The sequence below is a fragment of the Pan troglodytes genome, chromosome 10 (genome assembly GCF_028858775.2).
Source record: "Pan troglodytes isolate AG18354 chromosome 10, NHGRI_mPanTro3-v2.0_pri, whole genome shotgun sequence".
Lineage (NCBI taxonomy): Eukaryota > Metazoa > Chordata > Mammalia > Primates > Hominidae > Pan > Pan troglodytes.
The window spans coordinates 45,921,637-45,933,880 of NC_072408.2; positions in this window are offsets into that span (position 1 = coordinate 45,921,637).

Consider the following 12,244-nt stretch of genomic DNA (forward strand, 5'->3'; position numbering starts at 1 on the left):
GGGATGGAAAACAACTGGTTGGCTTGTGACAAATTTCCAAGGCATAAAGGTTTGTGTCTTCTGTGCTTGCATTCTTGCAGCTAATCACCCATAAATCATTAAGCTTCACCTTCTCCTGGGAGCCCCAGCCAAACAGCAGCTCCTAGAGCCTGGGGGCACTGGGACCCTGGCCCTTGGTGATGGAGTCAACCTGGGGCGGCTGAGGAAGCTGAGGGCGTCCATTCTGGCATCAGCCTGTTCCGTCTATGTGACTTAACCTTTCTTGTCTTTCTCTGTAAAATGGGGAGAATAAAACTGACCTAGTGGATTGGGGTTTGGATTGAATGAAACAATGTATGTCAAGTGCTCAGAGCAGCGCCTCGTCCACAGTAGGTGGTCAATGAATATCAGCCCTTACTTACAGTATTATTTGCACTTTGAGGAGAACAGGTCTTTGCACACTCATGTGTTGGGGTCCCAGAAGCTGTGACAGGTCCTAGAAACCCCAAGGAACTCAGGGCCGCTCTGGCCACAGGAGAAAGACATTTCTGTGGGGCAGTGAGCCGTGCAGGCTCGGGGTGGCTGTGATGCCTGATAAGCAGCTCTCTGGCCTTGGTGCCCACTCAGCTCAGCATCTGGGCAGTGCTGCCTCCTGCTATCAATGCTGCTGTGGCCATTGGGGTCCTGGAGGCGTTCAAGTCTAGAAGTTTCCCCAGCCCCACTCACTGGCCCTTCCCTAATCCCTCCAGCCTCACTCCCTCTCCTGGGGATTCACAGCAGGGTCAGGCTCAGAGTGGGGGCCGAAGGACGGGCTTCTGCACCCTGCCCTAGCTCCTGTCCAGCAGGTCCCTGGGCTAGTCACAGTCGCAGGAACAGAAATCTGGGAGAGATTGGAGACTGGAGTGGAGCGCTTTGTGTTGTATCATGGGGATGTGGGGTGGGCAGGAGGGGTGAGTATAGGCCCAGGGAGGGGAGTGACTTATCTAGGGTGCTCCAGCAGGTTAGTGGCTGAGCCGGGACTGGAGCCTGGTCTGGAGCTTTCTGCCACACCCCACACTACCGAGCCACATTCTGCGCCTCAGTTTCCTTGTCTGGACAATGGGAGTGTGGATGCCTACCCCATAAAGTTGTTTTGAGAATGCAGTAAGATAATGAACGGGAAAGTATTTTGCAACTGAGAATGTATCATATACATATATATGGGGACTCGTGACTCCTGCTATTATGAAGTAGGAGGAAGAGAAAGCGGAAGAGGAAGGGGAGGAAGAAAGAATAAAAATTACCCATACAGAAGTGATGCTCCAAAAGAGCAGGGATTCCTGTGGGGTTTGTTCTCCAGTGTATTTCCAGTGCCTAACACCTGGCCTGACACAGAGACACCTGGTGCCCTGGCACTCTTCCCTCAGCCATCCCTCCCAACTTCAGGCATTCTGGGTCCTCCGGGAGAAGACTGACAGAGAGGGGGACCCCAACCCCTGTCATATAAAGGGCATCTGGGGCCCACCTCCAGACTCTGCACATAGGAAGAGACAAGGACTCAGAGGGGTCTGGCTTGGGTGTGCCTCTGCCCCCACCCAGGGAACATGCCTTCCCCACTGCTGGAGTGCAGTGGCTCAGCTCACTGCAACTTCCACCTCCCAGGTTCAAGCAATTCTGTCGCCTCAGCTTCCTGAGTAGCTGGGATTACAGGCACATGCCACCATGCCCGACTAATTTTTGTACTTTTTTTTAGTAGAGATGGGATTTCACCATATTGGCCAGGCTGGTCTCAAACTCCTGACCTTGTGATCCACCTGCCTCGACCTCCCAAAGTGCTGGGATTACAGGCGTGAGCCACCACGCCTGGCCTACTCCTTTCTTTTGTGGTTTCATGTATCACTTCTCCTGACCTTCGGATATACTGTCCACCCCAACTGGCCAAGTTCAGGACTGAGTCTCAGGGGTTCCTGGAAAACCTTCTCCTTGGGCCTCATGTGAACTGAAGCTGTGACAGTGGCTTCTAAATCCACACCCAACCATTTAGTTGCTGTGTGCTCTCGGATGGGCCACACACCCTTTCTGGTCTCTCCTTTGGTCAAGGTATTCACGATCTTGACAGAGTGGCCTACTGACCCTTGATTCTGGGAAGAACCACTCCTAACCCAGTCGGGTAAAAATCTCTTGCTTCCCAATACACCAGGATAGGTGTGACAGCTTCTCCTTGGAGCCCACAAAGACCCAACCCGAATTTGCATATGTTTGTGGCGTGTGTCTTGTGTGGTTGTTCAGTTACACAATCATACATTTAGAAGCTAATGGGATCTTAGAGATCATCTTGCCTGTGGATTTTAGTTGCCATGATGAGAACATGAATTCCAGAGAGAGTGTGACCTACCGCACAGCTTACAATAGTAGTCAGGACTCACATTCTGATCTGGCCCCTAGTCTGGGAGGAGGGGAAGGGGCCAACGATGACACGGCTCGTGCCTGTGTTTGCATTTGACTTTCCCTTCATGCCAGGGAGGAAGAAGGTGTTCTCATCAAAGCTGGCGGGGCTTGGCTGTGCTTCTGGCTGGCAGCTCTGCTCACCTGCAGGGATGGCTGCAGTTTTTCTACAATGGCCACTACGCTGTGTCTTAGGAAGTCTATGCATCTATCATGCACTATTAATTAGAACATGACAAAAATTGTTGATGAATTCACAGCAATGTGAATGTGCTTAATGCCACTGAACTGTGCACTTAAAAATGGTTAAGATGAGGGCCAGGCGTGGTGGCTCACGCCTGTAATCCCAGCACTTTGGGAGGCCGAGGTGGGCGGATCACCTGAGGTTGGAAGTTTGAGACCAGGCTGACCAACATGGAGAAACACCATCTCTACTAAAAATACAAAATTAGCCGGGTGTGGTGGCGCATGCCTGTAATCCCAGCTACTCGGGAGGCTGAGGCAGGAGAATCGCTTGAACCCAGGAGGTGGAGGTTGCAGTGAGTTGAGATCATGCCACTGCACTCCAGCCTGGGCAACAAGAGTGAAAATCCGTCTCAAAAAAAAAAAAAGGTTAAGATGGTAAATTTTATGTTATGCGTATTTTATAGGCTGGGCTTGGTGGCTCATGCCTGTAATCCCAGCACTTTGAGAGGCCAAGGTGGGCGGATCACTTGAGCCCAGGAGTTTGAGACCAGTCTGGCAACATGGTGAAACCCTATCTTTACAAAAAATACTCACAAAAAATTAGCTAGGCATGGTGGTGTGCACCTGTAGTCCCGGCTGATGTGGGAGGATTGCTTGAGACTGGGAGGCAGAAGTTGCAGTGAGCTGAGATTGCACTACTGCACTCCAGCCTGGGTGAAAGGGCGAGACACTGTATCACAGACACACACACAAAAAAGATATTTTAGATTTATTTAGATATCAGTCTTTAAAGTCAGAATTGCTCTTTTGCATGCATAAAAGGAAATTATAGGCAAATCAAATTGGCTAAAATAGTCCCCAGATTTCTTCACATTCAGAGTCCAATTTTTCTGAAACCCTCTTTGACTCAGAGCCTTGATTTTCTGCATGGTGTCACCTTCTGTGCCATCAGGAGCATTGGCAATGTGCCATTCTTTAAAAGATTGTCCACTATTGTTTCCACCATTTATTTTCAAGCCTCAGCCACTCATTCTGCAAGCTTTATTGCCGGTGTTTTCTTGCTTCACGTGTGACTAGCAATCATTTTGCCCTTTTCTCGGTAATAAAACAACACAACAGTTCCATTTACTTATGGGGCTCTTCCTTTCTTAGGTCTCATAAAACACTTGGCTGCTGTTTTGCAAGAAAATATGAAACTGTGGTCATTCTTCAATGATAACTGCTTCACTAATATAAAATTCTTGCTACACTCTTCTGTTTGCCCGCCTTTCTGCATACACAATAACTGGGTTTAAATGCTAAACCACAGTGTAACCTTTTTGAAGACATTTTAAACAGCAATTAAGCTGAAGGCACGGAACTCACCTGACCAAGTTTAGGTATACGCAGGCAATGACGGCCACTCCCAGCTGCCACACGAGCGGAAGAGCTCTTATGATGAGAAACGAGATACACCTTAGAATTGGTGAAACATGGCAGTTACAAGATTAAACCCATATGCAATGCCCATTCTGCCACGCGCTGTTCTAGACATTCTTGGATATATCAGCTCACTTAAATCCTCACAACCATCTTAGGAGCTAAATATTATCATCCTGTTTTTTAAAGATGAGGAAAATGAGACAGAGAGAGGTTAAGTAACTTTCCTGAGATTTCACAGCTAGTAAAAGTGGGAAGGCAGAATTAGAACTCCAGTAGCCTGGCTTTGAGAGAACTTTTTTGATTGTAAAGGTGAATCCCTAATTCATTCCCTGAAATAATCAAGATGGGAACGAGGTGGGAAAGAGTGCTTAAGGTCTTTGAATAATAAAGACACGGATTAGGGTGTTGTTTGCTGCTGGCTTGAAAGAGGAGACGGGGACGGTGGAAAACAGGGGGTGGAAGGAGGGTGTCTGGGAGCTAGGCCGGGTTGAGCCGTGGCTGTGGCCGCGGCCGGTGAGGACGCCCCCTGCTGGAGCACTGTGATGGGATTCGGAGCAGCGCTGTCTGACAGTTGACGTGAGATGTGTTTCCTGCTCTGAGCTGAGTCACAAATGCCCTCTACTCTCCCCGAAAGGTCGGTAAAAGTGGGTCACACAGCAGGCCTGTGAGTCTGGTGCTTTGGGGACTGAGGGAGAAGGGAGCGGGTAGATCCACAGTCGGGGCGAAGCGGGACGAAGTGAAGAGAGCAGCCCCCGGCCGCGGCTGGCAGGAGAGGAGGGTGGGAGTTGTGTCCCGGGACTCAGACAGCCTCTGAAGGATGGAGGGCGTTGGATCGTTGCAGCTCTGAGACACAGCGTGAGCCATTTGATTTCTGTGTAGGGTTTCCAGATAAAATACAGGACATCCAGGTAAATTTGAATTTCAGATAAAAAACAAATGATTTTTGTTTGTATAAGCATATTCCAAGCAATATTTGGGACATACATACTAATACTAAAAACATATTCTTTTACTGGAGGTCTGCAGACATCTGGCTTACAAACTAAATCTTCACAAGGACTTTTGGGGATGAGTTCTATGAGACCTATTTTACAAAGGAGGAAACTGAGGGACAGAGATTAGACAAGTTGCCCATGATCACAAGGCTAGTAAGTGACAGAAACAAGCTATGAATATAGAAATTCAAGCCTTCTCCTGATAATAGGCTGACTTCCTTCTCCAAACCCTACCTCAAAGGCCAGGTGGTCGTGACGGTTGAGGCCCAGGTGGAGGCAGGGAAGGCCACAGGTCCAGGCTCCTGGGGAGACACAAAGACAACTTCCTGCCATTTCCCTCCTGCCCATGGGGTGAGGCCCAGGGATGAAGAAGATGGGATCTTGCTAACCTCCCATGGCTCCCCATTGCCCTCGAGAAAGGCCAGACCTTGAACTTGGTGTGTCCTCCTTCTAGCCCTTTCATCTCTGAGCCTGATACCTATTGTTTCTTCTTTTGGAACCTGTGTCACCACCATTTCTCATGGCTAACTCTTCCTCTAACTCTAGGCCAGTGGTTTTCAGAGCTTTTTGATTGAGACCTGCAGTAAGAAATACATTTAATATCCTAATAAACATGATCTCTCAGACAGACAGATAGATAAATAGATAACTGAAACTAACATTTCACAAAACAGTATTTCCTAAGTGTGATGTTGTAAATTCCTCTCTATTTCACTAACAAGTAATTCAGGTCACAACTACTAAATTGATTTTATGACCCACAAATGGGTTGCCACTCACAGTTTGAAAGACACTGGTGGAGGTTCTGGCTGAAAAATTGCTTTTTCATTGGGAGAGGCTTCCTGTAGGCCCATAACACACAGTCCCGGGAGCATCTGCCCAGGGTTTGCCTTGCCTTTTGTGTTGCTCACGGATGTGATTCTCTGTTCAGCATCGGGCTTCTCCTCTGGACTGTGAACTCCTAGAGGGCAGGGTCCATTTCTGGATTTGCTCACCATGGCACCACTGTGCCTAGCACAGGCCCTGGCCCTTTAGAGGTGCTCAGTACATGTTTGTTGAGTGAATCAATGAGCAAACTGCCAGCCCTTATACCCCCCTAAGCCCACTTGTGCCCTGCCCCACACCTGCTGTGTTGCAGCCACGTGGTGGTCCTCAGGGACCTGGTTCAGGGGAGAGGTTGATTCCTGGAGCTTGGATGGAGAGAGGGAGCATGTGCATGTGTGCATTGGTGGAATGAGAAGGGGCCAGGAACAAGTCTGTCCACATTTGAGAAAGATTAGATGTGGGGGGCTAGGGTCAGGGAAACCTTTCTAATAACACTGCTTTGTGAAATAGTGAGTTCCTACCTGCTTGGAGGGTCCAAGCAGGCTGAGCAAAATGCCAGAAAAGCTTGGCAAGGGTTTGTGCACCAGGGGAAGGGTTGAATAAGCTGACTAATGGGGTCCTGTCAGCTCTGCTATGTGGAGGAGTACAGGCTGCAGGCTAATAAAGCTTCCTTATAGGAGGCAGCTGGGAGCCATTGTGGGCACTAGCAGGAGGGGAGAGCAGCTGGGAGGAGGAGTTGCAGGAGGGCATATCTCCTGATACTGCTCCTCCTCTGACCTCTGAATTCCTCCCAGTCCCTGGCTCCTTCCCCCATTACATCTGGAGGGGGCTGTCTGGGCTGCAGGCTCCAGAGCCAATGGTGCCTCTGTAGCCCCCCAGCTCCCTGGGCTTCCATGCACACTGTGGGAGTCCTCCTGTCAGGGCTCGGGGGCAGTGGAGAAGCTCTTACCAGCTGGTCCTGGAGAGCTGGTGTCTGTTTCAGCCCTATAGGGAGAGAGAGGAGCTGTGACTGCCAGGGCCAGGCCGCACCAGAGTCATTACCAGAGAAGGGGGTGGAAATTAGTGATGCCCCGGGACCTTGCTCACAAGGGTCACCCAAACCTGTTTGACTCCCTGCTCAGAGGAGCTGCGGCTGAACCACCCTGGCTCTCCAGTGCCTGCCTCCAGCATTCGTGGACTCAAGCGACTGGGTGACCTGCAGGACCTGGCTCAGCACCTGCCCAGGGCCCCACTCTCTTCCGCCCTGCCTCACACCCCCTCCTGCCCCTCCCTAGCCTCAGCCTCTGACAGCCCTGTGCCTGTCCTTAAAGCCTGCCCTGCCCTTCCTTTGCCACACCTCTGAGTCAGGCTCACCCTTTTCTCTCAACGATGTGAGAAGTGGTTACAAACCCCATCACGTGAATTAGGGATAGGGAGGCTCAAGGAGGTTAAGCTGCCCAATATGTCCTGTGGCCCCGCCCTGCAGCCCCGTATTCCACCTCCATCGTAGCATGGGTCATGCTACCCCGGATGATTTGCTTAAGCTCCGAGGACGAGAGCCAGATCGAATTCACCTTTGTTATCCCAACATTTCACACATGATTGGCATGGAGTAGACACTCCAAAAAATATAGAATGAATGAAAGTTTTGTCCAAGATCAAACAGCTAGGAAGCAGCCAAACTATAATTCAAACCCAGATCTTCCTGTATCTCAACCCAGCCCCACACCCTTCGCTCTCCTCCAGGAAGCCTTCTCTGACTTACTCAGTCAAGGCAGCTTCCCCTTCCCCCAACCCCCTCAGAATCCTGGGCATTTGGATGTGTTCCTATCCCCCTCTCCCCTGCACTCTCTGAAGGCAGGAACTTGGGATAGGGTCTCAGCTTGGCTCTAATCCTGCTCCTTCCCCAGAGCCAGGAGGAGCTCTATGAGTGTGGGATGCCCAGGCTGAGGGTGGAGGGCTCAGGAAGGAGGGCCTCACCCAAATCAGTGGTGTCTTCCTGCCTGGGATCACCCACCCTGCCTCATCGCCCCTGCTCATCGGGCCAGGGGCCAGGCTTCCACCTGGGACTGGGCCTGCCAGCTTCTCACAAGGGCCGGCCCAAGCCTTGGTATTCTCTGGGGTGGGTCCAGGTGGGGCATCTAATCCTCTGCTCATTTTGCTGCAATTCGATATCGGCTTCCAATTTGCATGCTCTGCTGCCATCCTTTCTTCCTCCTCTGGCCGCACCATGTATTTTCCACGGCTCTTCTGAGGGCCCCTTGGGTACCCTTGGGCTGACCTCACCCCAGGCCTTCTTAGGGCTGAGCGTTGGCCTTGGGATGGAGGGACCACTGTCCCCACAGCGGGAGCAAGGCCTGCATGACCAGCAGCCTGGGGTGGATTCAGGTTCCACCGTCTAGGCTGCCTGGCTGTGGAATCCACAGCCTCTCAGAGCTTCTGTATAAACATATGTAAAATTACCTGCACATGGCTGGTGTTAAAAGAAGAAGTTGAGGCTTCCCCAAGGGCTGAGGGCCCCATAGCTCTGGGAAGTCCTTTACCATATCTAACCATGCACTTCTGGCTACAAAGTCGGCCCATTCTCCTCTGGTTCTACTTGATGGACGTCTGTTTTCTTGAGATTTTAGCACACTTGAGGCAGTTCATTGTATTTATTTATTCATGCAACAAATATTTATTGAGCACCAGCCATGTGCTGAGCACCAACCATATGCCATTCACTGTTCTAAACTTGAAATGTGTCAGGAATTGAAACTGACAAAGATCCCTGGCCTGCTGGGGCTTACAGTACAAAGGAGTTTATTCGGCCTATGGGGCAGTTTACTAGATGATGGCCCGTCTCAGCTTATTCTCCTCCACTTTAAACAACCTTCAGAAAAAGAGATGAAAAGAAATTGTAAATATTGAAAAATAACAGTATGTACTCTCAGATGTCATCTTTACCCCTGTCTCACAACCACTGCTTGAATTTAAGTAATGCAATTAGAAGTACAGGCTGTTGCTTAAAAAGTTAAACACAGAGTTAACATGTGATCCCACAATTCCACTCCTAGAATTGGAATCAGGTGTTCAAACAGTAACTTGTACACACATGTTCTTAGCAACATTATTCACAATAGCCAAAAAGTAGAAACAATTTAAATGTCCATCAATCTATAAACAAATTATGCTATAGCCACACAGTGAAATATTATTCATTCATGAAAAGGAAAGAAATACTGATGCTTGCTACAACACTAATGAACCTGAAAAACATTTTATGGGTTTTTTTTTTTTTTAAGATGGAGTTTCGCTCTTATTGCCCAGGCTGGAGTGCAATGGCATGATCAGGGCAGGGGTCACCACTCTTCACCCTTATTTTCTAGAGCTGCACCAGCCCACAGCACATGCTCAATAACCGTTTCCTATAACCAAACCCTCTGTCTCACCTGTCACATTGTTCCCGAAATTGCTACTCTTTCAAGAAGCCTATCCTGATGGACTAGTGGGCAAGAATTTCTTCATCCCAAGGTGACACCACTGGCCTCACCCCTCAATCCACTTCACATCTCACTGTGCAAAGACCTGCCACCTGCCTTGAAGACAGTGAAAATGGATCAGATGCTGGACCGATGGGCTGTCCATCCTTGGCCATTCAGTTATCTGCCCCAGGCATGTCTAAATATCCAACCAAGGCTCCTGGGTGTCTTGATACCAAGTTCCAAATTCTCAGCAGACTCATCGCATGCCACCCCTGCCCACCTCATTACCCTAGGGAACTTCTGGCTACTTCATTCCTCCAGAGGTGACCTCTTGGGTCCCCTGCACACCCTCATACTGCCCAGAATACTGCATGGAGACTGTCCCAGCTGCAACATCCCTACCTGGGACACCCTCATTCCCTAGAGCTCTGGCCTCTTCATCCGCATCCATCCATGAGTTCCCTTCTCCAAGAAGCAATCTTTTTTTTTTTTTTGAGACAGAATCTCGCTCTGTCACCCAGGCTGGAGTGCAGTGGTGTGATCTCAGCTCACTGCAACCTCCACCGCCTGGGTTCAAGTGATTCTCCTGCCTCAGCCTCCTGAGTAGCTGGGATTACAGGCACACACCACCATGCCCAGCTAATTTTTGTATTTTTAGTAGAGATGGGGTTTTGCCATGTTGGCCAAGTGGGTCTCGAACTCCTGACCTTAGGTGATCTGCCTGCCTCGGCTTCCCATAATGCTGGGATTACAAGTGTGAGCCACCGCGCCTGGCCAAGACGCTCTCCTTGACCAAGTCCTTCCCCACTAAGCTTTCTCCCTCCCTGTTCTCAGCTCTAGTCAGATTCTGACTTATTCTGGGTGTGGTTCTGGCTCCCCATCAGAGGGTTTAATGTCCTCAAGCAGACTTCACCCTATCCTAGGATCATGGACAGAAATGGAAATAGGGCTAGAAAGCAGAGAACTCTCGGGGGTGCACAGAGGGGAGTGAGGCCCTGGAGCCTGAGCTCTGGGCAGCCAGGACTGCAGGAGGAGGAGCCCCAGGGGGCCAGGTCACATTCCTATAGAGATTCTCTCCCTGGACTGGTGGGAGCTTCATGGAGCTGTAGGGAGCAGTGGTCAAGTGTTCTACTGACTCAAGTTCCATCAGCAGTTTCCCAATAGTCCCCCGGAGCAACATGAGATAGCCCTGGGTCCCCTAGGACTCCAGCAATGGGCTGGGCAGAGGGCCTGCTGGGGTGAAGGGCATAGGATGGGGTTGGGGGTCCAGCTCAGGGGAGGGGTTTCACACCCCACAACTCTGCAGTCAATTGGAGAGGAGAGGTGGATGACCCTAGACCTTTGACTTATCAGAGCTGGAAGGAAAGTTAGTGATTTTCTGTCTTTTCAGTGGTTCCTGGGCCCAGGGCCCAGGGCTGCACAATAGTTTAAGTGTTCTCAAACTATTTGCTATATTTCACTGGGTACACTAGGCTCTGAATACTTCCCTGATAGGAGGCTGCAGTCAAGTAACTCAGCCAGAAAGAGCCTCTGCTTTTGACTGGAATTCTGTCCGCCCAGGGTGGCACTGCTTGCTATCTGCTGCAGATCTGAGTCTGCTCTATGAGCCTTTCTTCCAGTTAATAAGAAATGGGGAAACAAATTAATCTTCACACTCTGCTCAGAAACATTTTTCTTTCTTTCTTTCTTTTTTTTTTTTTGAGAAATCTCGGCTCACTGCAACCTCTGCCTCCCAGGTTAAAATGGTTCTCCTGCCTCAGTCTCCTGAGTAGCTGGGATTACAGGCATGCGCCACCATGCCTAGCTAAGTTTTGTATTTTTAGTAGAGACAGGGTTTCTCCATGTTGGCCAGGCTGGTCTCGAACTCCTGAGCTCGCGATCTGCTCATCTTGGCCTCCCAAAGTGCTGGGATTACAGGCGTGAGCCACTGCGCCTGGCCTAGAAACATTTTTCAAAGCATGACATCCACGGCAGCAGTGGAGGTGGGGATAGATAAAAGACAGTGTCTCTTCTGGTGAAAAGGTAGGAAATGATCCACCCCAACCCTGCAGGGGATGTACCTGAGGTCCAGAGAGGGAAAGAAGTTTTTCCCAAGGTTGCACAGCAAACCATGGAGACGTATCAAATGTGAGCACAAGTCCCTGACTCCTGGACCAGAGCACTTTCTACCAGGCCACCTGCCTTCCCCACTCTCCCGGGGACCACAGAGACCCTCATACATGTGATTTACTCCATTTTACATTTATAGGTTCCTATTCCTCATGAGGGCAGTCTTTCAATACCCCCTTGCCTTCTCTCTCCAGAGTCTTTGACCAACCTGTTTGTTCAAGAGTAAGTGCCAAAAGAGTCCATACTATATGATTCCATTTGTATAAAGTACAAAACCAGAAGAAATTGATCTATGCTGTTACAAGCCAGGACAGTGGTCACCCTTAGAGAAAGTGGCACCTGGAGGGGGAAGGAGAGTCTAGATGTTGGCCATGCTCTGTTTCTGGACCAGGTTCTGGTTACACAGGTGTGTTCAGCAGGTGGAAATGCATCAGGTTGCACACTAATGACATGTGCATTTTAAACTGTTTGTATACTTCAATTAAAATTTAAAAAAAGTTAAATTTAAATGATCAATAAATACTCATCTTGAATGATGGAAGACAGCACCTTGGGCCTGTTTCTAAGCAATGTATTGACTATTGGACAGACTTACACCACCATCAGCCGTCCACAGTGCTGTGGAGGCCCTCCCTCCTCACCGCTGCAGCTTGGCCGGTCAGCCGAAGGCCCCAGCACAGGGAGGTGGAAAATTCTGCCTCTTGCAATACCCAAGCTTCACCAGGACCAGTAATCTCTGGCCCAGTCACACAGAGCCTCCTGGGATTTGAGCCACAGTTGCAGTGAGTGAGGACCCTGAGGGGAATGTCCAACCTGGTGACAGGGAGAGGGCCTGCACTGGTGGTAAGGCAGGCAGGAGAC